At 37.9% G+C, this 27,588-nt stretch overlaps 1 protein-coding gene and 1 non-coding gene across 2 annotated transcripts in view; both read right to left on the reverse strand.

Moving 5' to 3' along the window:
• ACBD6 (acyl-CoA binding domain containing 6) overlaps positions 1 to 27,588 on the reverse strand; it is a 201,001-nt gene that overhangs the window by 126,615 nt on the left and 46,798 nt on the right. The window lies entirely within an intron of this gene.
• LOC114006076 (U6 spliceosomal RNA) lies at positions 10,121 to 10,227 on the reverse strand. Its single transcript, XR_003547840.1, has one exon. It is a non-coding gene; the product is annotated as a U6 spliceosomal RNA (small nuclear RNA).

Below are 27,588 nucleotides of genomic sequence, written 5' to 3' on the forward strand. Positions count from 1 at the left end.
AATAACAGAATGGCACAAATAGAGGTTTATTTGGTTTATGGTTCTGGTGGTTCAAGTTCAAAATTCTGCATCTAGTGAGTCTTCTTGCTGATAGGGACTTTCTGCAGAGTTCCAACGTGGCAGGTGACATGGCAAAAAGGCAAGAGCAAACATGCCTGTGTGTATTTTCCAGCTCTAGTCTCTCTCTCTCCCCCTATTCTTACAGAATCACCAGAATTCAATCATGGAGGCTCTAACCTTAGGACACAACTTTATCTAATACTAATCACCTCCCAAATTCCCTACCTCTTAATATCATAACTGGATTAAGTTTCTACCCTCTTAATACCATTACAATGGCAGTTTAAGCTTCCAGTACAAGAGCTTTTGAGAGACACATTCAAATTATATCCAGTAATATAATTTACTTACCATTACCTGACAGTTTTATATTCAGGTTCGTTCCACTTTTTCCACTCATAAATAAAGGTATGATGAATACCTTTAATACCTTTAAGGCATAAAGAGTAATGTAATTTAAAATCTTTAGGAGAAAAAACTGACTTTAAAAAAATGAGATTATGCATTTTCTAAATATATTCTTTCTTCCTGGGATTATTAGTTCTCTTTCTAAAGCCAGTACATTAAAACACAAGTTAGAATGCTAACGGCAACCTTTTATTTTTATTTTTCCGGTGGGGGGCGGAAACAAAAAGGATTATATCTTAAAGATGAAAGAAATGAAAAGGACCAGCAGTTAGCGTAATGGCTATGTCGCTGGACTCCCATGTAGTCGACCGCGGTTCGAGACCTGGAACCAATGGCTTAAAACTCATGCCAGGTGCGTGTGCGTGCATGCCCAGGATCCTGAGAGGAGAATGGAGGAGAAGGGATTGCGGTGTGGCCATCCCCCCTGGGGGGTGATTTCTCACTTTCTATCTCTCTGTCTCTCTCTGTCTGTCTGGCGAGCGTAAGCACCCTACGGCTAAAACCTCTCCAAAAAAATTTAAAAAGATGAAAGAAATAGTATGTTTAAAATAATCTACCATTATCAGATTGGATGCAAAAAAAAATGCCAAAAATGCATCCATTTTTCTATCCACTTCACCCACCAGAGGGAGTAAACTTTGGCTACCTTACCCCATAGATTTCCACTAAGATGAAATATCTCTTACAGAAGCTTAGAAGCTGTCCCAGTTCTCTCTACTCTAAATCCATTCTGTTACCGTTATGCTGCATCAGCAGTTAAAGAAAGAGACTCCAATTTGGCGGCCAATAGGATAAAATTTGCCAATTCTTATATTGCTTCAGTTTGCATTACTTGAGACACTGAAATGCTCTTTCACTCAAAAGGGAAGGGATAAGTTGTTGGCTGAATCTTTATCACCTGATTCAGACTCTACCTTAATCAGTTCCAGGGTCAAGGTACAAACCTTGTAAAAAGGTAACTATTCCCGGAAACCAGCAGTTAGCGTAATGGCTATGTCGCTGGACTCCCACGTAGTCGACCGTGGTTCGTGTCCCGGACCTGGTGGCTTAAAACTCACGCCGGGCGCGTGTGCGTGCGTGCCCAAGATCCCGAGAGGAGAATGGAGGAGAAGGGACTGCGGCGTGACCATCCCCCCTGGGGGTGGATGTCTTGCTTTCTGTCTCTATGTCTCTCTCTGTCTGTCTGGCGAGCACACGTGCCCTACAATGAAAATCTCTCAAAAAAAAAAAAAAAAAGGTAACTATTCCAAAGATCATCAGGTGAATATATAAGAGATCTTTGAAAAGTTCAAAGAAAATGCATGTTAAGAAAACATTATGCATGGATTTGAACATTTTTTTTTGCAGTGAAATATTTAATTCAATTTTTCTGTGAATCTTTTGAAATCCCCTTATATATGGAAAGAGGAGGCTTCTGGCTTCCATGTGATACCTTTTTCTGAATTATGTTTCAGTGGTTTGTTTAATTTGCATATAAGCTCAACTACAGGGCTTTGGGAATATTAATTAACTTCTCTCCTTCGGTTTCCTCATTTGTAAAAATAAGACTAACAGTACCTATTTCCTATAGTTGTTTTAAGGATTTAAACATACAGGTAAAGGACCAGCGGATAGCATAATGGTTATGTCACTGGACTCCCTCCCATGTAGTCAACCACGGTTAAGAGTCCCAGACCCGGCAGCTTAAAGCTCATGCCAGGGGGCCAGCAGGTGGCATGGTGATTAAGGCAGCTGAACTCCCACATAGCTGACCATGGTTTTAGTCCTGGACCTGGCAGCTTGCTTTCTCACTTTCCTTCTCTCTCTCTGTCTCTCTGTCTCTCTCTGGTCAACCTCAAAATAAAAATAAAAAAAATAAAATAATAATAATGAAGAAAATTAAATAATAAATAAATAGGTAAATAGAATAATATCCAGCAAAATTGGGCATTATAAGTGTCAGCTGATATGGTAATTATTATTATCAGCTAATATATGGCTATTTCACCAAAGTGAAAGTGTTTCAGCAATACACATACAAGATGTCTTGTAGACTTAAAATATTGAGCAATGAGCCTTTATCCAATAGCTCTTAACTTCTGATTCTCCTGATAAAACAACAAAATCCCAGGATCAGCAGTTGGCGTAATGGCTATGTTGCTGGACTCCAATGTAGTCAACCGCAGTTCAAGTCCCGGACCCAGTGGCTTAAAACTCACGTGTGTGTGCGTGTGTGTGCATGTGTGCCCAAGATCCTGAGAGGAGAATGGAGGAGAAGGGATCGCGGTGTGGCCCTCCCCCCAGGGGGGTGATTTCTTGCTTTGGGTCTCTCTGTCTCTCTCTGTCTTTCTGGTGAGTCCATGCGCCCTATAGAAAAAAACTTCTCAAAAAAAAAAAAAATCCCCAAATAAACAAATCAAACAAAACTGAAATAGTTCTACAACAAAAAGGGGGGGAGGGGCAGCAATGTCATGTATTGCCAAACAAAAGGGTTATGTTCTAGGAAATGTATCATTAAGCAATTTCGTCATTGTGGGAACATCACAGACCATGCCTAACAAACCTAGAGAGTTTAGCCTTCTACACACCTCTGCTACGTTGGCAAAGCCTATTGATCCTAGGCAACAAACCTCTGTGACATGTAACTGTACTAAATACTGCAAGCCATGTGACACAAGATCGGTATTTGTGTATTATCAGTATTTGTGTATGAAATATTGTGTCTGAACACAAAATGGTATACGAAACATTTGTGTCTGAACACAAAAATGGTGCAAAAGATTAAAAAAGTAGTACACCTGCAAGCTCCATTCATTTATACTTACCATGAATAGAAGTTGCTCTAGGTGAGTTAATGAGTGAGTGGTGAGTGAATGTGAAGGCCTAGGACATTATTGTATGCTACTACAGACTCTTTATAAACAGGGTACACTTAGGTTATACTAAATTTATAAGACTAATTTATTCAATAATAAATTAACCTTAGCATACTGTATCTTTCTTCCTTATAAACGTTAAAAATTTTAAGGTTTCAACTCTTTTGTAATAACACTTAGCTTGAAACACAGTGTACAGCAGTACAAAATAATTTTCTTTAGATTCCTATTCTATACTTTTTTCTAATTTTTTTTTTGGGGGTAGAGATTTTTCACTGTAGGGCGCGTGCGCTCGCCAGACAGACAGAGAGAGACATAGAGACAGAAAGTGAGAAATCACTCCCCAGGGGGGATGGTCACGCAGCAATCCCTTCTCCTCCATTCTCCTCTCGGGATCTTGGGCACACACGCATTCGCGCCCGGCGTGAGTTTTAAGCCACCGGGTCCGGGACACGAACCGCGGTCGACTACGTGGGAGTCCAGCGACATAGCCATTACGCTAACTGCTGGTTCCCTATTTTTTTTTTTACTTTTTTTTTTTAGAGGTTTTTGCTATAGGGCGAGTGCGTTCGCCAGACAGAGAGAGACAGAGAGACAGAAAGCGAGAAATCTCCCACCAGGGGGGATGGCCACGCCGCAATCCCTTCTCCTCCATTCTCCTCTTGGGATCTTGGACACGCACGCACACACACCTGGCGTGAGTTTTAAGCCACCGGGTCCGGACGCGAACCGCGGTCGACTACGTAGGAGTCCAGCGACACAGCCATTACGCCAACTGCTGGTCCCATTTTTTATTTTATTTTTTTTTTACTTTTTAAACTTCCTTGTTAAAAACTGAAGCACAAACACACAAGAGCCTAAGTATACACAGGGCCAAGATCATCAATTATCACTATCTTCAACCTCCACATACTGTCCCACTGAAAAGACCACAATGAACGAGATTAAATCAAGCACAAAGGAAAATGATGCAATCAAGAACACAGTAAACACACATATATAAGGCTATCATCAGCATAACATGGCATACTGTTTTATATTAAACATTTTTTATTGCTGGAGGATACGCGTGCTTACCAGAGAGAGACGGAGAGGGGCTGGAAAAGAAAGCACCTGCTCTTAGGAAATGCTCACACTGCAATTCTTTCTTCTCCATCTCTCTATCCCTTCAGGATTTTGGGCATGCAAGTTCAGGTACCAGCATGTTTCTCAAGCTGCCAGGTCCAGGACTCAAACCACACAATCAGTCCTGCGAGACCCAGCTCACATAATCACCAGGCCACAGAACTGGCCCAAACTTTTTAAAAAATAGAAGTAGTACACACACACTAAAGTAACAATAAAAATATCGTACAAGTACAGAAACTAGTGATACCATTGTTTATTACTAAGTATTATATACGTGTCATACTTTTATAACACTTGACGGCATCGTAAGTTTACACCGGAACGACCATGAACACTTTAGTGATGTGATGTACTACGACATTAAGACAGCATGATGTCACCAGGCAACAGGAATTTTTCAGCTCCTTTACAATCTTATGGAACTACTGTCACATGTGTGGTCCACCACTGACCAAAATGTCACTACGCAGTATGTGACTGTGTCTAAGGAGTTTCTTCCATATGCTTACTTACAAATTCAATTCTAACTTCAAAACAATTCTATAAAGCTGGCATTATTACTGTATTTCCTTTAATCTACATTAGCAGTTATAAGGACCACTATTATTTTATATAAGGCTAACAAAGAAAAAACACATCCAACTTAATATAATACACCATCACTTTGAAGACACATCTACGTTTCTAAGATATTACTAACTAAATAAATGTCAGCCTTAGATTTAATGAAAAGTATTACCATTTTACAGATTAGTAAAACTGAAGGGAGGTGAAATATCTGATGCTGCACAGTAAGTGGATTCAACCACAATCCTTTGATAGCCAAATCCGTGTCTATACTACCTCCCCAACATCTTTTGGAAACCATTATCACAATTGATAATACTCTGAATTAACATTTTGTTCTGTTTCTTAAGTGTGCATTATTTTTAAATACTTCAAATTAAAACAAACCTGAAATGCTTTAACTTTAGTTTTTAATTGCAAGAGGATGTATGCACTTGCTAGAGAAAAAGATAGAAAGCCCCCACCTCACCTCCACCCTCACGCCCCACCTTCCAGTGGGGCACGGTCACCCTGCAATGCTTTTTCCTCTATTTCTGCATCCCTTTAGGATTTGGGACACTTATGCAGGTGCACCTGGCATGCCTTTCAAGCCTGAGAGTGGGCTTTGAACAGGTCAGCCATGCGGGATCCAGCTCCCAAGACAGTGTGCTTAGATACTGTACTACAGGCTGGTCCTGACACAACTTTTTTGAGAATAATTTTTTTAACGATAAATTATGCTCAACTGAATAAATAGACTACTCTTGTAGTTCTAAATCATTAAACAAAAATTAACATGCTTCTTTCTTTTCTCTTTCCTTCTTATTTTTAATGCCAGAGAGCATGTGTGCATGAGAGAGTAAGCACCCAGCACGTGATCACCCCCTCAGTGGGGCCTAGTCACGTCCCAAACCTTTCTCCTGCAATTCTCCATTCCATCAGGATCCTGGGCATCAGTTATGTGTATGCTTGGTGTGTTTTTCATGCCACCGAAATGAGGACACTGGCCCTGGTCAGTCATGTGGAATCCAGCTTTTGCTATATAGTGCTGGACTACAGGGCCTGCCCCCAAAGAATACTTTTCTAATAATCATTTTTAAATATTCAATTTTTCCTGAAATAAGAAGTTATTCATTTCATAAACGGTAAGAATGCTGATCTCATCTATCTGTTGGTAAGGGCATTGAAAGAAAAACTTTATTATGAAAATACTGTTGGTTGCAATCTGTTAAGAGTGTATTTATAAATTTTCTCAAGAAATGAAAACTCCTTAAACCTGTTATTAATCTTAATTTCTCTTAAAATCACAAACGTGCAACATTGTTTTAAAAAATCATCTCTTAAAACCATAAAAAAAAATAGCCTTTATATGGATGTCAGTTGTCAAGAAATACTACATAAATGCTTGAATTAGTATTGGAAAGTAATTTTTAAATAAAAAAGAGAATAGAAATAATATGTACAAACAGGTTTTTAAAAATCCAAACCTCAAAATTCTAATACTGTTATATATTGGTATATATACATATTTGTATATTAGTACCTATATATATTACATACTTGTTTATTTTGTAATTTTGTTTTTTAGTACATATACTATATACAATAGCTATGGATTTTTAAAGATGAAAAAAAACTATGGTCCAGCCACAGTGGCACAAGCAGCAGGACACTGCTGCATGATACTGGAGCCATATGAGAAATCCTGGGTTCAGACCCTGGGTCCACCTGAAATGCTGGGCATGTCTGCTGGCACGTCCATGGTCCTGGCTGGCTGGAAGGCTTGGGGGAGGACTGCAGTATGGCAAGATTCTGCCAGGGGCAACTGTCTGTCTCCGTTCCTCCTACCTTTCTCTCTCTCTCAAGAAATACTTTTTAAAAGTCTTCTTTATTTTTATTCTTTCTTTTTTTAATCAAGTACTTCAGTCACAAAAATATATGATAATTGCTCATATAGTTAATAGGTCAACAGAACTCCAATGATTCCCTTATGGATAGCTCACCAAGTAAATGCCATCACTCTGTAAGAGCAAAACAAAAAATGGTAAATTGTTCTCTACCACGACACAATGGAATTTAAGAATATTATATTAATTTTGTCTCCTTAATTTTCTGGCTTTTGTGAATTGTCTTGGTTCTAGGGTACCCTTTAAAACTAAGATACAAAAGATTATCACTTGTACCCAAGCTGAGCATCTACTATATAAAAAAGGCATGAAGTATTTTTATTCAATGTAAAGCTATTTTTAAATGGCTCTCTTGGAAAACTACCATCAGGTTATTTGATTAATTTTCTAGAAATGTAACAATAATCAAAATTTAAACTTTCTTCAGAAAATTAGTCTAAATACAGTATTTATCATATTTATTCAAAACTATAACTTTTCTTAGCACCATAGCTCAGTGGTTAAGGGAGCCACACGGCTGACTGCAGCTAGGGTCCTGGGCCCTGCAGCTTGGGAAACACTGTGTGTGTGTGTGTGTGTGTGTGTGTGTGTGTCCAAAATCCTGACAGGAAAGGGTAATGAAGGAAAGAGGATTGCAGCATGACCACAACCTGCTGTGGGGTGGGAGTGAGGCGGTGGGGGCGGTGTGCTTTCTCTCACTCTCTGATGATCACATGCCTTCTCCAGCAATTCAAAAAGTTACATCTTCTCTTAAATTTTAAGTAACATGGGAAATCATAAAAGTTCAACAGATTGAAATACTTATACTAGCATTTCTGTAATAAAGCAGCAAGGGGACCAGCAGATGGTGTAATGGCTATGTTGCAGGACTCCCACGTAGTTGATCAGTTGATCGCAGTTTGAGTCTCAGAGGTTAAAACACACCTGTGTGTGCATGTCCAAGATCCCAAGAGGAGAATGGAGGAGAAGGGATTACAGCATGTCCATCCCCCGGGGGGGGGGGGATTTCTCACTTTCTGTCTGTCTGGCGAGCACACACGCTCTAAACAAAAAACTCCCCAAAAATAAGTAAATAAAATAAAATAATGCAGCAAAATGAACAGAAAAAAATAAACTACTTTGGGGCCAGTACATAGCATGGTGGTTAACAGTGCTGCACTCCCACATGGCTTACTGTGGTTCAAGTCCTGGACCTGGTAGCTTGCTTTCTCACTTTCCCTTTCTCTCTTTCTCTGTCTCTCTCTGATCAAACTGGAAAATAATAATAATAAATAAACTTAAACAAAATAATTATTTTAAAAAAAGAACTAGGGACTAGCAGTTAGCATAATGGCTACATCGCTGAACTCCCATGTAGCAAAAAGCTCTCCAAAAAAATAAACAATAAAAATTAAAAAAAAAAAGAACTACTTTAACCAAGTAAAACAAATAGCTAACATATATATATAAAATATAGGCACTCTTCACTTAACAACCAGTTTTATCCCCCTATTAATATGATTAGGTCGAAACCAGAAGTTAGCATAACAGCTATGTCGCTGGACTCCCACGTAGTCGATTACGGTTCGAGTTCCGGACCTGGTGGCTTAAATTCATGCCGGGCACATGTGCATGCATGCCCAAGATTCTGAGAGGAGAATGGAGGAGATTGCGGCGTGGCATCCCCCCTGGGGGGTGATTTCTCACTTTCTGTCTCTCTGTCTCTCTCTCTGTCTTTCTGGCGAGTGCACACATCCTTATAGCAAAATCCTCTCCACAAAACAAAAATAAATAAATAAATAAATAAATAAATAAATAAATAAATAAAAAGACTAGGTCATTAAAAGTATTGGTCAATATGTGAAGAACTTAAAGGCTTTGTCTTGTGGTGTGTCGTGGCACTGTAGGGAGAGTATTTTTCAATAGGTATTATTTGACACTGCACTAAAATAATTCTAACCATACAAAAAGCATACAGAAAGAGAGAAGATACACAACACAGTAATATAAAACTGGCACAAACATTTTTATTTATTCTGAATGCTACTATGAGTGCATAAAAAGGTACAAATTTACAAACAAAATACGTAGTCTTGTGTGGCTGCAAGTGCATGTGGTTAGTATTAGGGAATACTAATCAACTATGAACGAGACAAAACTGACAAAGGGGATTCCACGCACTAAAAAACTGGTCAGAAGTCTAAGTGGTCATTAAATAGGTAGTTTGCTAAGTGAGGAGTGGCAGTATTATAAACAATATATTCAAATTACCTCATATGTAAGAAAAATATTAAGACCCACTGGAATGGATACTAAAATTATAGGCAGGCAACAATTAGATATTTAAAATGGCACAGAAGTCACATACATACACATAAATATCAAAAATGTTACAACATACTTGAGAAAATGTTCAACATTCTGAATAATTTTAAAAATGAAAATTAAAACAAGCATAGATTTTTTAAAACTCCATTAGGATAGCAAAATCACCCAAGCTGATAAAACTGTAGTGAAACAGGTGATAATAATAAGTTAATGGCCCTAATGGCCTTGTAAAATGGAATTACTCTTTTGGAAAGCATAGAGCAATTCTACCAAGATCCATAAAAATGTTAGTACCCTTTAATTATTTTCACCAATAACACAGCTTCTGAATATTTTAAGGAAAAATAATGTAATCCTTAATTACAGTAACACTGTTTGAGATTGAAATAGAGAAATTTCTGTTGCTCACCTCCACCAGAAATTAAAAGGCCTTGAAATTTTAATACGGAAACATAAGTCAGGATGGATTTGGGGATCTATATCTCCTTTCACTTTTTTTTTTTTGGAGAGGTTTTTGCTATAGGGCACATGTGCTCACCAGACAGACAGAGAGAGACAGAGAGACAGAAAGCGAGAAATCCCCCCCCCAGAGGGGATGGCCACACCGCAATCCCTTCTCCTCCATTCTCCTCTCGGGATCTTGGGCATGCACACACATGTGTCCAGTGTGAGTTTAAGCCACTGGGTCTGGGCTACGTGGGAGTCCAGCGACATAGCCATTATGCTAATGGCTGGCCCCTCCTTTTGCTTTTGTTTTCATGAAGTGTCAGAAACATTTGGCCCCAGAGATACTTTCAAGATCACATGACTATGGCCCTTTCTTCCACTTTTACCTGGTTCTTCTCTTTCCTTTTGTCTTTAGTGTCCTACTTGATTTTTCTTTTTTTTTTTGAAAAGGTAAAGGATTTTAAAATTATGGAACGCTTCACGAATTTGCGTGTCATCCTTGCGCAGGGGCCATGCTAATCTTCTCTGTATCCTTCCAATTTTAGTATATGTGCTGCCGAAGCGAGCACGTGTCCTCCTTGATTTTGATCAGACTCCAGCAGATAACCCTCAGTATGGAGAGACTTGGGCAGTGAGTTAATTTTGGAAGCTGAGAGCCCAGACAGCTCTAGAGAACCTTACCATGACCCCCCTGTACTCAACTAAGGAACCGCAGTGTGCTGAAAAACCCCCTCTAAGCTTTTTTTTTTTAAGAGATTTTTGCTATAGGGCACATGTGCTCACTGGAAAAAGAGAGACAGAGAGACAGAAAGCGAGATATTATCTCCCCCAGGGGGAATGGCCACAATGCAATCCCTTCTCCTCCAGGCTCCTCCTGGGATCTTGAACATGCATGTTCCAGCAGCAAGCCCACACGCCCAGTGTGAGTTTGAGCCCCCAGTTGGAGACTGGGTTGGAGACTAGACTTGCAGTCCACTTTGTGGGAGCCCCTCTAAGCTTTATCTGCTGGCTATTTTAGGATTCTGCCATTCTCATCACAGGCAGGCTCCCTACTGTTTCCTCCTACAGAGATGCTAATGCCATGGAAATCTTGTAGCTGTTGGTGGTTTGAGCTATTTTTTCTGATCAACTGGTTTTGTTAGATATTCCTAAGACCTTTCGGTTATGCTCTCCTAGTCATTGTGTTAAGGGTGTGTTTAGAACTATTCAAATACTATGCTATAGCCACTACCATCTCTCCAGAATTGCAATAACCACAAATGATTTCTGATAAAATACATGATAAAAATACACAAAGAAAGAAATAAAGCTAAAGTAAGTGTATTTCCATTCCGTTCTCTTTTTCCATTACTTTTGTCTCCATGCAACTATTTTAATAAAACGCACCATTTCATAAAAGAGACGTGTAGAGACTGGTATGGTGAGACAAATTTAGTGAACATTTGTTATGTGTGGCTTACCAAATTCTTTTGAATATTGTCCAACATTTTAGCAGTTTCCCATATTATAAATCCCAACTTCCCAAGGCAGGGTCCTCAAAAATCTCATTTTTCAGGCTCTCCTAGCTGATGTGCAGGCCCATGATCTATCAACTCAGTGTATGAGCAAGCCACTTGGATACAGAATGAAGCAACATGTCATTGACCAAAACAAGTCACACTTCTTGATTCACAGCTCAGAAGCAATTGAATTGGTCCCAACAAAACTAGTATTTGTTTTAAAGCAAGATTTAAGTAAATAAATCAAACTTACATGAGTTTGTATTTTATGTATATAAGATGTACAATTAATCCCATCAGAAAATTCAGTTGGAAATCAATGTTATCTTATTGATGGATAGCTCATGAAATATATCATCTATTATTCTGTGATCGCTACTTTTAAAAATACTATTTATGGAGAAGAAGATTCCTCCATTGCTGCTGAGAACTAGTCATTTCAGTGAAAAAAGAGAAATGAAGATTTTCTACTGATAATTCAGCCTCCAAGCCCCAAACTCAAGTAGAGAGGTAAGGGGCAGGCCTTCAGAAGAAGATTCCTCTTTTGCTGCTGAGAACTAGTCACTTCAGGGAAAAAAGAGAAATGGAGATTTTATACTGATAATTCAGCCTCCAGCCCTCAAACTCTAGTGGAGAGGCAAGGGGCAGGCCTTCAGATGACTCTTCATTGCTGCTGAGAACTAGTCATTTCAGGGAAAAAAGAGAAATGAAGATTTTACTACTGATAATTCAGCCTCCAGCCCCCAAACTCAAGTGGTAGGTAGCCCCTCTAGCCTTCTTTGCATCTGTCTGCCTCTCTCTGTCTTCTCAGTTTTTTTGTAATTTTTCCTTTTTAATCTACTGATAATTCGGCCTCCAGCCCCCAAACTCAAGTGGTAGGGAGCCCCTCTAGCCTTCTCTCTGTCTCTGTCTGCCTCTCTCTCTGTCTTCTCAGTTTTTTGTAATTTTTCCTTTTTAAAATTTTTTAAGGTAAAGTTTCTCTTGGCTTTTAGATCCTCCTTTATCTCGCTAATAATCCCATCTCCCCTTCCACTCTAGGAGAGGCAAGGGGCAGTCCTTCAGAAGAAAACTCCTTCACTGCTGTTGAGAACTAGTCATTTTGTGAGGCACACAAGCATGCCTTGCATTTTTTTTGCTTTTTAAAAAAATACATTTTTTGGTTGTTTTTTTCTTTTTCTCTCTTTGCTTTTTTTTCCCTTCTGTTTTTAAATTCTTTTTTTTTAATCTCATCACTTTGCTCCTCAATCTCCATTCACTGTGTTTCTAGACAGATCTAAGGGATCCAAAGCCAAACATCCAAATACTATTAGGGTTAACATATTCCTCAATACCCACTGAATCTGCTGCACAAAGAGATAAAAATGGAACAGCAAAGAGATTCCAGTTTACTGCTTTCTGCACATTCCTGAATGCTCAGATTGAACTTCAAGAATTAGGAAGAAATGTACCATCCATCAGATGACTAGAAATCACCACAGGGTCCCAAGAAATATGGGAAAGCAAGAAAATACCTCTCCTCTAAGGGAAAAGAATAACTCCTCTTCATCCACAGACAGTTAAATGGAAATCATGGAAATGTCTGATAAAGAATTTAGAATACTCATAACGACGAAGCTAACAGAGATGGAAGAGAAGAGTGACAATGAACTGCAGTGCTGACGAGTTCCAGGAAGGTGAGGAAATTCTTTCAAGATCTAAAAATGTAAATATACACTATAAAAAAGAATCGACTAGACCTATTAGAGATGAAGTCTATAATCCAGGAAGTCAAAATCTCCCTTGAAAGTATTAAAAGCAGACTAGATCATACATAAAGTCGAATCTCAGACATAGAAGATAGAATTGCTGGCCTAGAAAAATCCACCATGAAGATTGAGAAAATTGCCAAAAAAAAAAAAAAAATGAGAATAATATACAAGAAATACTAGATACCATCAAATGTCCAAACATCTGTATAACTGGTATCCCAGAAGGTGAAGAGACTCCAACTCCTAAGGGCATTGAGAATCTATTCCATGAAATCCTCAGGAAAACTTTCCAAACCTAGAGTGGCACTCAAAGATCCAGTCCCAAGAAATACAAAGGACCCCAAATAGAATCAACCCAAGAAAATCTTCAAGACACATTACAGCCAGATTGACCAAAACTATAGACAAAAACAAGATACTAAGACTGGCAAGAGAGAAATGGCAAGTTACCTACAATGGATATCCCATCAGGCTAACAGCAGAACCTCTCATCGGAAACAAGGCAAGCAAGGAAAGAATGGAAAAATACATTCAAAATGTTAAGGGAAAAGCAATTTCAACCAAGAATACTTCCAGTAAGATTTTCCTTCGTATGGGAAGAAAAGACAAGAACATTCTCAGATACACAAAACCTGAAAGAATTTACCAACACTAGACCAGATCTTCAAGAAGTTCTCAAGGGAGTGCTATAACAGGACGATTAAATACAGACACACAGAAATAAGAGTTCAAAAACTAAGAAAATGGCCAACTTAATCGTCGGGGCAAGTCTGGAGTAGAATATTATATCCCCGAATTGGGAAGGTCAAAGCACAACAGAAGATAGATTAAGTACATGAGACTGAGCTGGTGAAAAAGCATTTTATGACTTTTGACTAAACATTGCTGATTTTCTTCTAGGCTTTGTTTTCCAGTTTTAAGGATTTTTGTCTTGTCTTGAGCTGCCAATAGGTTCATGTACCCACTATTTGAACAGAATCCTAACCTGTTTTCTGGCTTTAAGTTTTAAGCAAAGTTCCTTAGCATTTCTTTGACTTATTAAAGTTAAAACTGCTTTTCTTGAAATTAAAAAATATATTAAAAAAATACCTACTTAATGACCATAGTAAGCTATATAGCATCAGCTAGGTGCTACCTTACAGTATATTCATTCTACTCAAGAGTTTCACACCTAAAGTCAGACATGTATTCACAGATATGTATGTACATACCAGCTGAACTTGCTATTGAAAGTAGTTAAGATTATTTTTAAAATTTTGTGAATCAATAAAAGGTGGGGGGGAAATACTATTTATGACTTTATTGTTTGTGCAAACTTGTGGGCCAAACACACTTAAAAAATATGTAGAGATTAGAATTATTTGAGTTTGATGTTTGCTAAAGGCTTTTCATAGATATTCTTTATCAGATTAAGAAAATCCCTGTCTATTAGTAGCTGTTAAGAGGTTTTTTTAAAGCATGTCTTTTGGGCGCCAGCAGGTGGTGTGGTGGCTTAAGGTACTGGACATTCCCACATGGTAAGCCACAGTTAAGAGTCCTGAACCTGGTACCTTGCTTTCTCACTTTCCCTCTCTCTCTCTCCCTGGTCAAATTAAATGGATGAATAAATAAAACTAAATAATCCTTTTTTTAAAAAAAATGTGTTTTAAGGGCCAGCAGGTGGCATGGTAGTCAAGGCACTGGACTCCCACATGGTCAATCACAATTCTAGTCCTGGACTAGAAACTTGCTTTCTTGTTTTCCTTCTCTCTCTTTCTCTCTGTCTCACTCTCATGTACATACCCTACAGAAAATTTTTAAATAGTAAGATAAATAACTTTTAAAAGTATTTTTCTTTATTCATGGTTGAACACATGAACACATGAGAAAGACACGCATGAACATCTTCTAAGGAGTTTGGTCATGTCATGAATCTCTCCTTCAGTCTCTCAACCTATTGAATCATTGGGCACTTACACACATGCCCAGCATGTTTCAGGCTGATCAGGATGGGGATCCAAACTGAGATCACCATGTGGCATCTAGTTTCTCTTAAAGCAATGGTTTACCACTTTGCTATGGAATGGGCCTGATGTTAAGAATTGTAATCATGAATGGGTATTGAATTTTGTCGAATCATTTTCCTCTTTCTGTCAAAATGATATAATTTTTTCCTGTTAATATGGAAAATTATACTGCCTTTCCAAACTTAAACTATTTTTATATTCATTGAATTAATTCTACTTTATTATTATGTGTTATTCTTTTATTTTTTGCCAGACCATATTTGTTAATATATATTTTAAGTCTTTTAATGAGAGTAATTAGCCTGTATTTTTCTTTTTTGGCATCATTCTTGCTAGACTTTAAGTGTCAAGGTTACTCTGGCCTTATAAAAAAGAATTGAGAAATGTTCCATCTTCTTCTCTACCCTAGAAGAGTCTGTTTAAGATAGATGTTATTACTTCCTTAAACAAATATAAGGATGTACCAGAGAAGCTATCTGGATCTGAGGTTTTCTTTGCAATAAACTTTTAATAAAATATTTAATGTCTTTAACAGATTCAGGACTATTCAGATTTTTCCATTTCCTATTCCTATTTTTCCCCTTCCTGGGCTTTTCTCTTTTTTTTTTTTTTTTTTTTTGAGAAATTTGTCCATTTCATCCTAATAATAACTTTAATTGGTTAAAGTTGTTTAAAAGATCTCCTTTTTTGTCATTTTTTACATTCAATCATTATGTATCTTTACAGCATACAAAATGAATTTTCCCAGCATGAATACACTGTATAATTAGTCCAAAGATATTATCATACACATTATCATCAACAGATATTTTTCCAGTTTTGTGTCCCTTAAATGTTCTGCTTCTTTTTTTCCCTTGATTCCCTCCCTCCCACTTTCCCCATTTCCCATCCTCCTCTTATTCTGTCTCTAATATCCACAGTTGCTCTCCATTGTTTTACAATTTCCAATCCTTCAGTTTCTGCCATAGAGTACAGACATTTTGTATATATTAAGTGGGGACACACAATGCCTCTCTTTCAAAGTCTGGCTTGCTTCACTTAGCACTGAATCTTCCATATTCGTCTACTTTATATCAAATAATGGAGTCTCATTTTTTATGACTAAGTACTACTCCATCCATAGTGTATATGTGTCACACATTTTCAATCCATTCATATATTCTTGGACATCTGGGTGATGTGCAAGTGTTTTTCTGACTAAGTGTATCCCTATCCTTTGGGTAGATACCCAGGAGTTGAACTGCTGGATCATATGGCAGTTCTATTTGTAGGTATTTGAGGAATTTCCATATTGTTCTCAACAGTGGCTATACTAATTTACATTCCCATCAACAGTGTAGGAGAGTTGCCTTTTCACCACAGTTTCACCAGCACTTATCATTTTTAATTTTTTTAATTTTAGCTATTCTGTCTGGGGATAGGTGGTATCTCATTGTGGTTTTGATTTGCATCTCCTATATGACAAGTGATGTTGAGCATTTTTTCATATGTTTTTTGGCTGTTTGTATGGCTCCCATAAAGAGTTGTCTGTTTGGGAACCAGCAGTTAGTGTAATGGCTATGTCGCTGGACTCCCACGTAGTCAACAACGGTTCGCGTCCCGGACCCGGTGGCTTAAAACTCACGCCGGGTGCATGTGCATGTGTGCCCAAGATCCCGAGAGGAGAATAGAGAAGGGATTGCAGCGTGACCATCCCCCCTCGGGGGTGATTTCTCGCTTTCTGTCTCTATGTCTCTCTCTGTCTGTCTGGAGAGCTCACGTGCCCTATAGCGATTAAAACCTCTCAAGAAAAAAAAAAAAAGTTGTCTGTTCAGTTCATTTGCCCATCTTTTAACTGGGTTGATTTTTTTTTTGGGGGGGGGGCAGATAAGCTGCTGAGTTCCTGTATATTTTGGTTATCAGTACCTTATCTGAAGGAGAGTTTACAAATATATTCTCCCATTCTAAAGGTTGTCAATTCACTCACTCTACTTTTTGTTTCTTTTGCTATCCAGAAGCTTTGCAAATTATTATTATTATTATTATTATTTTAAATTTGCTATAGGGCATGTATACTCAGCAAAGAGAGAAAGAGAGAAAGTAAGAAAGCAAGCTGCCAGGTTCGGGGTTCGAACTGTGGTTGGCCATGTAGGAGTCCAACACCTTAACCACTTCACCACTTGCTGGTCCCGTGTGCAGAAGCTTTTTAACCTGATGTAATCCCATTTGTCTATCCTGGGGATTACTGCCTGTGCTTTGGGGGTCTTATTTTAAAAGTCTTTGCCTACTCTGATGTCTCTAAGAGTTTCCCCTGTGTTTTCCACCAGTAGTTTTATAGTTTGAGGTTTTATGTTTAGATCTTTGATCCATTTTGAATTAATTTTTTTAATGGTAAGAGATAGGGGTCCAGTTTCATTTTTCTGCAGGTCTTTCCAGTTTTTCCAGCACCATTTGCTAAAAAGATTTTATTTTTCCCACTGGATTGTCTTATGCCCTTTGTCAAAAAATCTACTGGCTATTTGTTTTAGGGTTTATTTCTAGAGTTCTCCATTCTGTTCCATTGGTCTACATGCCTGTTTTTGTGACAAAACCATGCTGTTTTGATTATCACAGCTTTGTAATATATTTTGGAGTCAGGAGTGAGATGCCTCCTACTCCACTGTTTTTGTGGAGTATTGCTTTGGCAATTCATGGTCTTTTATGATTCCAGACAAATTCTATGATTTTTTTTTAATTCTGTGAAAACTATCTCTGGTAAGTTGATTGGGATTGAATTAAATGTACAAATTAATTTGGGTAGAATTGACATTTTGATTATATTAATTATTCTAATGCAGGGACATGGGATGTCTTTACACTTTTTTGTGTCATTTTCAATTTCCATTTTTTAGTTTTTCAGTTTTCCTTTTAGAGGTCTTCAATTTCTATGGTTGGTTTACTCCTAGATATCTTATACTTTTGTGGCTATTGTAAATGAGATTGTTTTCTTCAATTCTACCTCGATCTGCTCTTTGTTGCTGTACAGAAATGATACAGATTTTCTTACTATTTTTTTCATTCTTTAAGATATTCTGTTCTCAATCTTTTTCATCATTGCTATTGGTTTATCTTTTATTCTCTCTGTTTTTGATCAATCTTGCTAGGATTTTACTAGTGGTTTACAGAATCAACTTTTAACTTTGAAGATTTTTCTGCAGTACATATTTGTTTTCTGTTTCATTGGTTTTTCTTGTTATCTTTATATTTCCTTCGATTTTCTTTAAATTAACTTTTGTAAGTTTTTGTTTGCTTGTAGCTTCTTTAGTTTTTTTTAAAAAGTATGTAATATTTTTATTTATTGTCATTATTCTTCAATTTGACCAAAGAGAGACAGAGAAAGTAAGCCACCAGGTCTGGGACTTGAAATGCAGTTGTCCATGTGGGAGTCCAGAGACTTAACCACCATGCCATTTGCCAGACCCTGTTTGTAATTTCTTAAAATTGATACTTGAAGCATTATGTCATTTTCGGGATCCAAAACCATTCAAGAAGAAACTTACTAAGAAAAAATATCCAGATATAGTCTTCACTTTCAGTGGATTGTCTGGCTTCCCATTAGAAAAAGAAGGAGAAATGTGTTCTTGATTCATCAAATAGAAAGTTCATGAATGGAAAGAAAAAGGCTCAAAATAAAAATTCCCTTCACCTGTATCAGATTCTCCCTCTTATAGTTAATAAGTAAAAGACAGTTTATCTCACAGTTGTAATACATGGGGCATGGAGGAGTATAAAGAACTCTTACCAGAGACAATATATTTTGGATCCCCTACAATAACCAGAAGGTATTTTATGTAACTACAATATCTCTGGCCCCATAAATACTGCAGAAAATCTTTAAGTAAGAATGAATAAGAATCTTTTTCCAGTTATATGAGTAGTTCACACCTAATCAACTTAGAGTCCTTATGCAAATGCTGCTCTTTTCAATGCAGCCTACCCTTATCACCTTTTTTTTTTTTTTTGAGAGGTTTTTGTTATAAGGCAAGTGCACTCACCAGAAAGACAGAGACAGAGAGATAGAAAGCAAAAAATCACCCCCCAAGGGGGATGGCCACGCCGCAATCCCTTCTCCTCCATTCTCCTCTCCGGGTCTTAGGCATGCACGCACTAGCGCCTGGTGTGACTTTAAGCCACCATATCCAGGACTCAAACCGCGGTTGGCTACATGGGAGTTCAGCAACATAGCCATTAAGCTAACTGCTGGTCCCAGCCTTATCACCTCATTTAAAACTATAAACCAATTCCCACTATCTCCTTGTGATAAACTCTGTAAGGGCAAGGATTTTTGTCTATTTGGCTCACCAATGCACCCTAAGGATTTAGAACAGTGCCTGCCACATAAAAGGCACTTAAAAAGTATTTGTTGAATATACAAATATGTGGATAAGAAAAATAAGGTGTAAGTTCAAAAAAGGGAGATTTTCATATGAGAGTGTATTTTAGTTAAGTATGAATTTTAGAATAAGAAAGGTTGTGTCCAATCCTACTGTACCACTTACTAGTCTATGACTTAAGACAAAATTATTAGCTCCCCTAAAACTTCAGTTTTCTTATCTAGAAAAGTGCTGTTAGTATCTGCTTTATGGGGTCACAGTGTGGACTAAATAGAATTATGTGTCTAACACACTTGGCACAGTCCATGGCACCATAGCAAGAGTTCAGTAAATAAACGTAACAATTAATTTTATTATTACTGAGTGCCTTAAAAAGCATGTATAAATGGATCAATATCAATCTCCACTTAAGCTTCTAGCAGCAAAGTCAGTCTCTGACCCTATCCTGTATAATACCTTCATCATAAAAAAAGCATATTTATCAAATTTTCTACTGGCAGGGTCAATAAAAGACAGGTCACATATTAGATGATATATTCATGACCTAAAAAAACCCTTAATGTTGGAATAATATGTTAAAACAATAAAGTGGAATTCAATACGAGTACACAGAAAGTACTGGAATAATCTGGAAACAGAAAATTAGTCTATATGATCATTAAAGTTCTTTCTAACAATGAGATCACAGCTTTACAATAAGAGAAGAAAGAGAAGTATGTTTTCTTAAGACATATACAAATGGTGAATAAGCACATGAAAAGATACTCAATATTATTAGTCACCATGGAAATGTAAATCAAAATCACAGTAAGATATCACTTCAGACCCACTAGGCTGTGATAAAAAAGACAAAATAATAGGTATTGGCAAAAATGCAGAGAAATCAGAACCCTATACCCTAATTTTCTTTTCTTTTCTTTTCTTTTTTTTTTTTTTTTGGAGAGGTTTTTGCTATAGGTCTCATGCTCTCACCAGAAAAACAGAGAGAGAGAGAAAGAGAGAGAGAAAGATAGAAAATGAGAAATCAACCCCCAGGGGGGATGACCATGCCACAATCCCTTCTCTCCCATTCTCCTCTTGGGATCTTGGGCACCTACGCACACACGCCCGGCATGAGTTTAAGCCACCGGGTCCGGGACTCGAACCACAGTTGGCTACATGGGAGTTCAGCAACACAGCCATTACACTAACTGCTGGTCCCCCTAATTTTCTTTTTTAAAGATAGATTTTTGTAGGGCCAGCAGTTGGAATAATGGCTATGTCACTGGACTCCTATGTAGTCGGCCATGGTTCGAGTCCTGGACCCAGTGGCTTAAACTCACGCCGGGCATGTGTGCATGCGTGCCCAAGATCCCAAGAGGAGAATGGGAGAGAAGGGATTGTGGCATGGTCATCCCCCCTGGGGGTTGATTTCTCGCTTTCTATCTCTCTGTCTTTCTGGTGAGTGCACGTGTCCTGTAGCAAAAACCTCTCCAAAAAAAAAAAAAACAGATCAATTTCTGCTATAGGGCACATGCACTCTCCGGAGATACTGAGAGAGACAGCAAAAAATCACCCCCCGGGGGGGGGGTGGCCACACCACAATTCCTTCTCCGTCACTCTCCTCTCGGGATTTTGGGCACACACGCCTGGTGTGAGTTCTAAGCCACCAGATCCAAGACTCAAACCATGGGAGAGTCCAGCAAGGTAACCATTACACCATCTGAACCTTATACACTATTGATGGGAATGTAAAATGCTAAAGTCATTTTAGAAAACAGTCTAACAGTTCCTTAGAAAGTTAGACATCAAGTTGCCTTGACTCCAAAATTCCATTCCTAGATATATACCTATTAAATATAAAGACCTAAGTCAACACAAAAATTTGCACACTTGTGGCATTAGTCAAAATAGCTGAAGGTAGAAACAATCTAAAAGTTCAACAATAGACAAGTAGATAAAGAAAATGTGGTATATCCATACAACAGACTATTATTCAACCATAAAAAGAAATGGAAAAACAAATGGAAGAACCCGGAAAGCATATTAATGAAAAAAGCCAGTCACAAAAGACTACATATTATATCATTGCATGTATTTAAAATGTTCAGAAGAGTTTAATCTATAAAGACAGAAAGTAGATTAGTGGTTATTTAGGTCTGGAGAAATCAAAACTGATAGCTGAAGGTTATGGAATTCCTTTGAGGTAATGAAAATGTCCTAAAATCAATTGTGGTGAAAGATGTACAACTTTGTGAATAAGTTAAAAACCTACAGTATTATATACTTAAATGAATGAACTGATTGGTAGGTGAATTATAATGTGCCTCAATTTGAAAAGCACTCAAAGGGCCAGCAGGTGGCATGGTGGTTAAGGCAGTGGATCCCACATGATCGGCTGCCAAGGTCCAGTCCCAGACCTGACGGCTTGAAAAACAGGCTGTATGTATGTGTCCAAAATCCTGAGAGGAGAATGGAGGAGAAAGGACTGCAGCTGACCATCCCCACAAGAGAGTGATTTCTCACTTTTTCTTTCTTCTCTCTGTCTCTCTCTGTGGAGCCCAAGGAAAAAAATCTAAAAAACAAACACACACAAAGCTTTAGAGATAGCAGATGAGGGGATAACCAATACCCTAACTAGTCTACAAGCTGATTACATTTATTATTACAATGATTAGTAAATATAATGACAACCATGGGAGGAGAGGAAAATGGAAAAAAAAAGTGTGCAATAAATTATGTTTGTAGAAGCTAGGACACCTAAGATCAAATTAAGAGTTTTTTTACCTACACATGAAAAGCATTTACATACTTAAAAGGTAGGTTTGATTAACTGAAAAACTTGCTGGGTAGAATAATTCATTTCCCGGATCTGGTGTAAAAAGGCATGACTATAATAGACAATCCCTAATCTAGCACCAATAGATTAAGTGATCTTGTGATTTTGTGTAGTTATCCTATCTCTATAACCCAAAGACTGAATTAATTCTAGATAATGCAGGGAATTAACTATAAATTTACTTTTAAAAACAACAACAAAAAACCCCACCAGTTTAGATTACATTTCCTGAACTGTGGCCAATACAGTACTAATCCATAAAAGAAATATATTCATAATTAATTCTTCAGAAATAAAACTACAACCAATGAACCTTCAAACCATTGTTATTCTTCTCGTTTACTGTCAGACTTATTCAGGTCTGTCGCATAACAAATAAAAAAGGCAATGTAATTTTATAGTTTTAAAATTTTCAAAGTAGACAGGTTTATAAACAAAACCCTCAAGAAGTTTCAGAAAATCTCTTCTCATTTTCCAATTTATATAAAGGCACAGCACAACTGCCCCCAGGGAAAGAAACTTGGGCAGACAGTAATTGTACTTGACAGCAGTAATTACATGCAAGGTTGGAGATAAGAAAATCATTAATGTGTGTGCAATAATTGCTCTGCTATTTTCTCTTACTATTTAGGGTTAGCTCAAGGAGAATGCATAGCAAACTTCACCTAGGATGCAACTAGTCCAGAAACTACTTCCTAAGAAAGTACATGAAGAGTGTGTACGCACTAGTTATAGGCATGGCAGGCACGAAACATTTACCTGATGAGAGAATGATAAGGCATGAAGTAGGAATGCCTTATATAAAATTCTAAAAGATATTTCCACTTGTGCCTTCCAATTAACTACAAAGAATATCAGGAAAAACTCAACATGCTAAGTGTGATTATATTTTACTCCTTAGCAAAAGACCAAATAAATTATCTTTTATAAGAGTACACTGGGGGGTGGGGGGGGACCAGCAGTTTGCGTAATGGCTATGTCGCTGGACTCCCACGTAGTCGACCATGGTTTGCGTCCCAGACCCGGTGGCTTAAACTCACGCAGGGCGCGTGTGCGTGCATGCCCAAGATCCCAAGAGGAGAATGGAGGAGAAGGGATTGCGGCATGACCATCCCCCGGGGGGGTGATTTCTTGCTTTCTGTCTCTATGTCTCTCTCTGTCTGTCTGGCAAGCGCACGCACCCTATAGCAAAAAAACCTCTCAAAAAAAAAAAAGAGTACACTAGGGGCAGGTGGTGTGATGGTTAATGTGACTGGATCCTACATGGCTACGCGGCTCGAGTCCTGAACTCAGCGGCTTGAAAAACATGCTGAGCACGTGTGCACACGTGCCCAAAATCCCTAGAGGAAAATTAAGGAGAAGGGACTGTAGCATAGCCATTCCTTCTGGGGAGTAATTTCTCACTTCTCTCTCTCCAGTGAGCACACATGCCCCACAGTAAACAAAAATTTTAGAAAGTAAAGAGCAGATTACAACAAAAATTTATTCAGTATTCAAGAATTATATTAAATAATGAACCTCAGAAACCTAGAAACACAAAAAGCAGTGGAAACCACAAACCTTTCCTAAAAGCAGTAATAGGAAGGGGCTGCCCCTGTAGTGCAGGGGTTAAGTACTATGTGGAGGGAGCTGGATTACACGTGGCTGACTGCAGTTTGAATCTCGGTCCCAACAGCTTGAAAGACACACTAGGCACATGTGTGTGCATGCCCCAAATCTGGACAGGATGCAGACATGTAGAAAAAAGGACTGCAGTGTAACCATGCCCCATTGTTGATGTGTTTGCGTGCACACATGCACTCTTCCTCTCTTTTGCACATGTATGTGCTAACATGCCTTCTGGCAATTAAAAAAAATAAGCAGTTGGTAGACTAAATACAATAATGGGTCTTGGAGATATTCATGGGAAATGTATATCATGAAAAAACTGCATGAATTTCAAAATCTTTTTGTACCAAAATAAACCTGTACTTTAATTCCTTTTTTTTTTGTGTACTTTTTGAAGTCCGACTTATCTCCCACTTTACGCACTATACCGTCGGCTCCCTCTCCTCATTATGGTTACCACATTGGAACAACACAACAACTAAAATCAACTAAAAGCCTGGAAGAAATTAGGGTGAGCCTGAAGGGAAAGTGTGCAGGAGCCAGAGATCCACAGGCCCAAGTGGGAACAGAAATATACCTTTGCAGTAAAACCTGAACCTTCAGTGCTACAACTACCTGGTGAAGGTAGGTTCCCTCAGCAAGAGAAGAGGGGCCACACCTGCCACATGCTACGTAACGTTCCTGCATATGGTGACTCCTACTTACCCTGGCACCTTGGTAAGCTGAACTGTTGTTGGAGAGGGGCCTACCTTTCCTTAGCATTCCCCTGGATAGTTCTAAGAAAAGAAAGGTCTTTTATTCTATTTTACTTTGTTTCAGTAGAGATTGGAGAGCGCTAGCTCACTGGCCCACTAGACTAGAAAGACACACCCATGCCTGTCAGTCTATTACTGCTCAAAAGACCTCAACAGCCAGACCTAGTGCTAAGAAAACCTATAATCAATAGGCTGAGAAAAATTATAATCATTTAAGGGGAGCAAGAGGTTAAAATGAATCAGAACAAGTGACTTCTTTTGAGGGAGGCGAAATTAATTAAAGAAACAGAAGAGAACTTTCATACAATAAAATATAAAGATATACAGGCATATTATGAATCAGAATTTAAGTGTTCCTATTTTATTTTAGTTCAGCTCAATTCAACACAGTATGTTTAAGCACCTACTCTCTTTAACACTGAGCTCATCACTGAAAGGCATATTAAAAACCTGCTATCAAGACATTTAGTATTATCTGGGATTTAGGATATATTGCCACACAGAGAAGATATAAGACAAATAAGATAAATTATTAAAACGTATGCCATAAACAGTAAATGTCACTGATTCACAGAACAGGAGAAATTAGCACAGACTGGAGGTTTCATGGAGTGAAGAGGCATTAACTAGGGCTAAAAAAAACCCTTAAAACAAAAACCATTCATAGAAATCATTTAAAAACAAAATTTAGGAAAATAAGATGAGTATAAAAAAGCACAATAAATCTACTATTTTTTAGGACCAATGTCAGATGGGAATGAAATTCATAGTGCGTAAAGTGGGAGATAAGTCGGAGTTCATGATGCTAGGGAGACTAATACAGGCTACAGAGGACCTTGAAAGTCAGAATTAAAAATTTAGATTTACGTTAAGGTTTCCTAAGAAGATGGGTATAAAACTAATTTTTATCATTTTTCTATTAACCTTCATTTTAAAGAAAAACATATGTTCTAGAATGAATGTTCATCTCCACACATAATATAATCACACAATCCAAATTCTTCAAAAAAATATATTGGGTCATTGGAAAAGTCACGAGGCATTTTGGCATAGGAAAACATAGAAAAATACATCATGAATTTTCTGATGACCCAATAGCTTCAAAGTTCTATTAGAAAATTTTATTGGAAACTTTATTAGAACTTCAAAATTCTAATAAAAGTAATGACATTTTTCAGGGACTCAGTAGTATAAAGCACCAAAAAAAAAAAATCCACATTATAAAACACTACAATTGCTGATAACATTAAGATATTGAATGTCAATAAGTATCCCTAACTTATTGATAAGTTTCATTAGGCAAACTGGTAGTCTAACAGAGAGCTTATATTAAATATTTTAATTATTCAAGAGAAACGTCTAATATTATCAATTTGGTTCCAGCTCACTTTAACATTTCTAATTTTGAAACCATGATCAACAATTTCACTTTTTTTGCACTTTCTCCATAACTATAAATTACTGTCCTATTTACTAACATTTCCCCCCAATTATATCTATACAGTTTGCTAAAGGTATCTTTGTATGTGAATAACAGTTTATAAAGTCAAAGACTAAAATATCCAATCCAGCTTACCTTGGCTCAAATAAGCTGGGACACAGCTCACAAATATCTAATGAATATCTTATGATGATATGCAAATGAGAAGACAGGTCTCAATATAAAAGTCTGTTTATTAGAGACAGGACTCTCACTTATAGCTACTGGTACTTTATTATTATTATTATTATTTTGGTAGTTTGCTATAGGGTGTGTGTGCTTGCCAGAGAGAGAGACAGACAGACAGAAAAAGAAAGAAATCACCCACAGAGGAGGTGGCCACACCACAGTCCCTTCTCTTACATTCTCCTCTCAGGATTTTGGACACACACACATGTGCACCCAGTGTGATTTTCAAGCCCCTGGGTCTGGGACTGGAACCACACAGTAGACCATGTAGGATATAACCTCCATATCACCTGCTGGCCCACTGCTGGAACTTTTTGAAACGTGTTCTCACACTTTCAATTTAGTTTAACCACATAATACACACAACAAAAGGAGTTCGGCAATATATGTTCTCAATTTTCATGGAGAAGAGTAAAAGTGACAGTCAATCTGTTATTTAGTCCATCAATTCCTATTATTCTGAATTGTATTAAATGGGGGCTGTTAGTGCAGGGAAAGGATGTTACACAACCATCAGTATTTATGTAATACTCTTAAATTTTACAAAGGGAAAAAACAAACTACACAAGTTCTCAAGACAACATTTAAAGCTGGTTGGGAACCAGCAGTTAGCGTACTGGCTATGTCTCTGGACTCCCACGTAGTCGACCACGGTGGCTTAAAACTCACGCTGGGCGCGTGTGCGTGCGTGCCCAAGATCCCGAGAGGAGAATGGAGGAGAAGGGATTGCGGCATGACCATCCCCCCTGGGGGGTGATTTCTCGCTTTCTGTCTCTATGTCTCTCTCTGTCTGTCTGGCGAGCGCACATGCCCTATAGCAAAAACCTCTCTAAAAAAAAAAAAAGAAGAAAGAAAAAAAAAAGGCAACATTTAAAGCTGGTAAATTGTGTATTTACTTAACTATTTTGAGGTAAATGTTTAATATTATAAACTGTGAGGGTCCGGCAGGTGGCACGGTGGGTGGTAAAGGCGCTGGACACTCCCACATGACGGACCGGGATTCAAGTCCCAGACCTGGTGACTTCCTTTCTGACTTTCCCACTCTCTCTTCCTCTGTGTGTCTCTCTCTGGTCAAACTAAATGAATGAGTAAATAAAATTAAATATATAATTATTTTAAGAAAATATTATAAACTTTGACTCGAAATATAAAATCAAACTATTAGCATGTTATTCTAATTAAATTCAATTTTAAAACATCAAACCAACAACATATATTTGACATGTAAATACAGCATATTCAAGAGGATTTCCTGTGACTATTTATGATCATATTTTTTAAAAAAATATTTACTAGGGGGACCAGCAGATGTAGCCATTTGCTGGACTCTCACGTAGTTGACTATGGTTCGAGGCATGGGCCCAGCAGCTTAAAATTCATAGGCATAGGGAACCAGCAGTTAGCGTAATGGCTATGTTGCTGAACTCCCACGTAGCCGACCGAGGGTCGTGTCCCGGCTCCGGGCGCCTAAAACT

The sequence above is a fragment of the Tupaia chinensis genome, unplaced genomic scaffold (assembly GCF_000334495.1).
Source record: "Tupaia chinensis unplaced genomic scaffold, TupChi_1.0 Scaffold000074_1, whole genome shotgun sequence".
Lineage (NCBI taxonomy): Eukaryota > Metazoa > Chordata > Mammalia > Scandentia > Tupaiidae > Tupaia > Tupaia belangeri.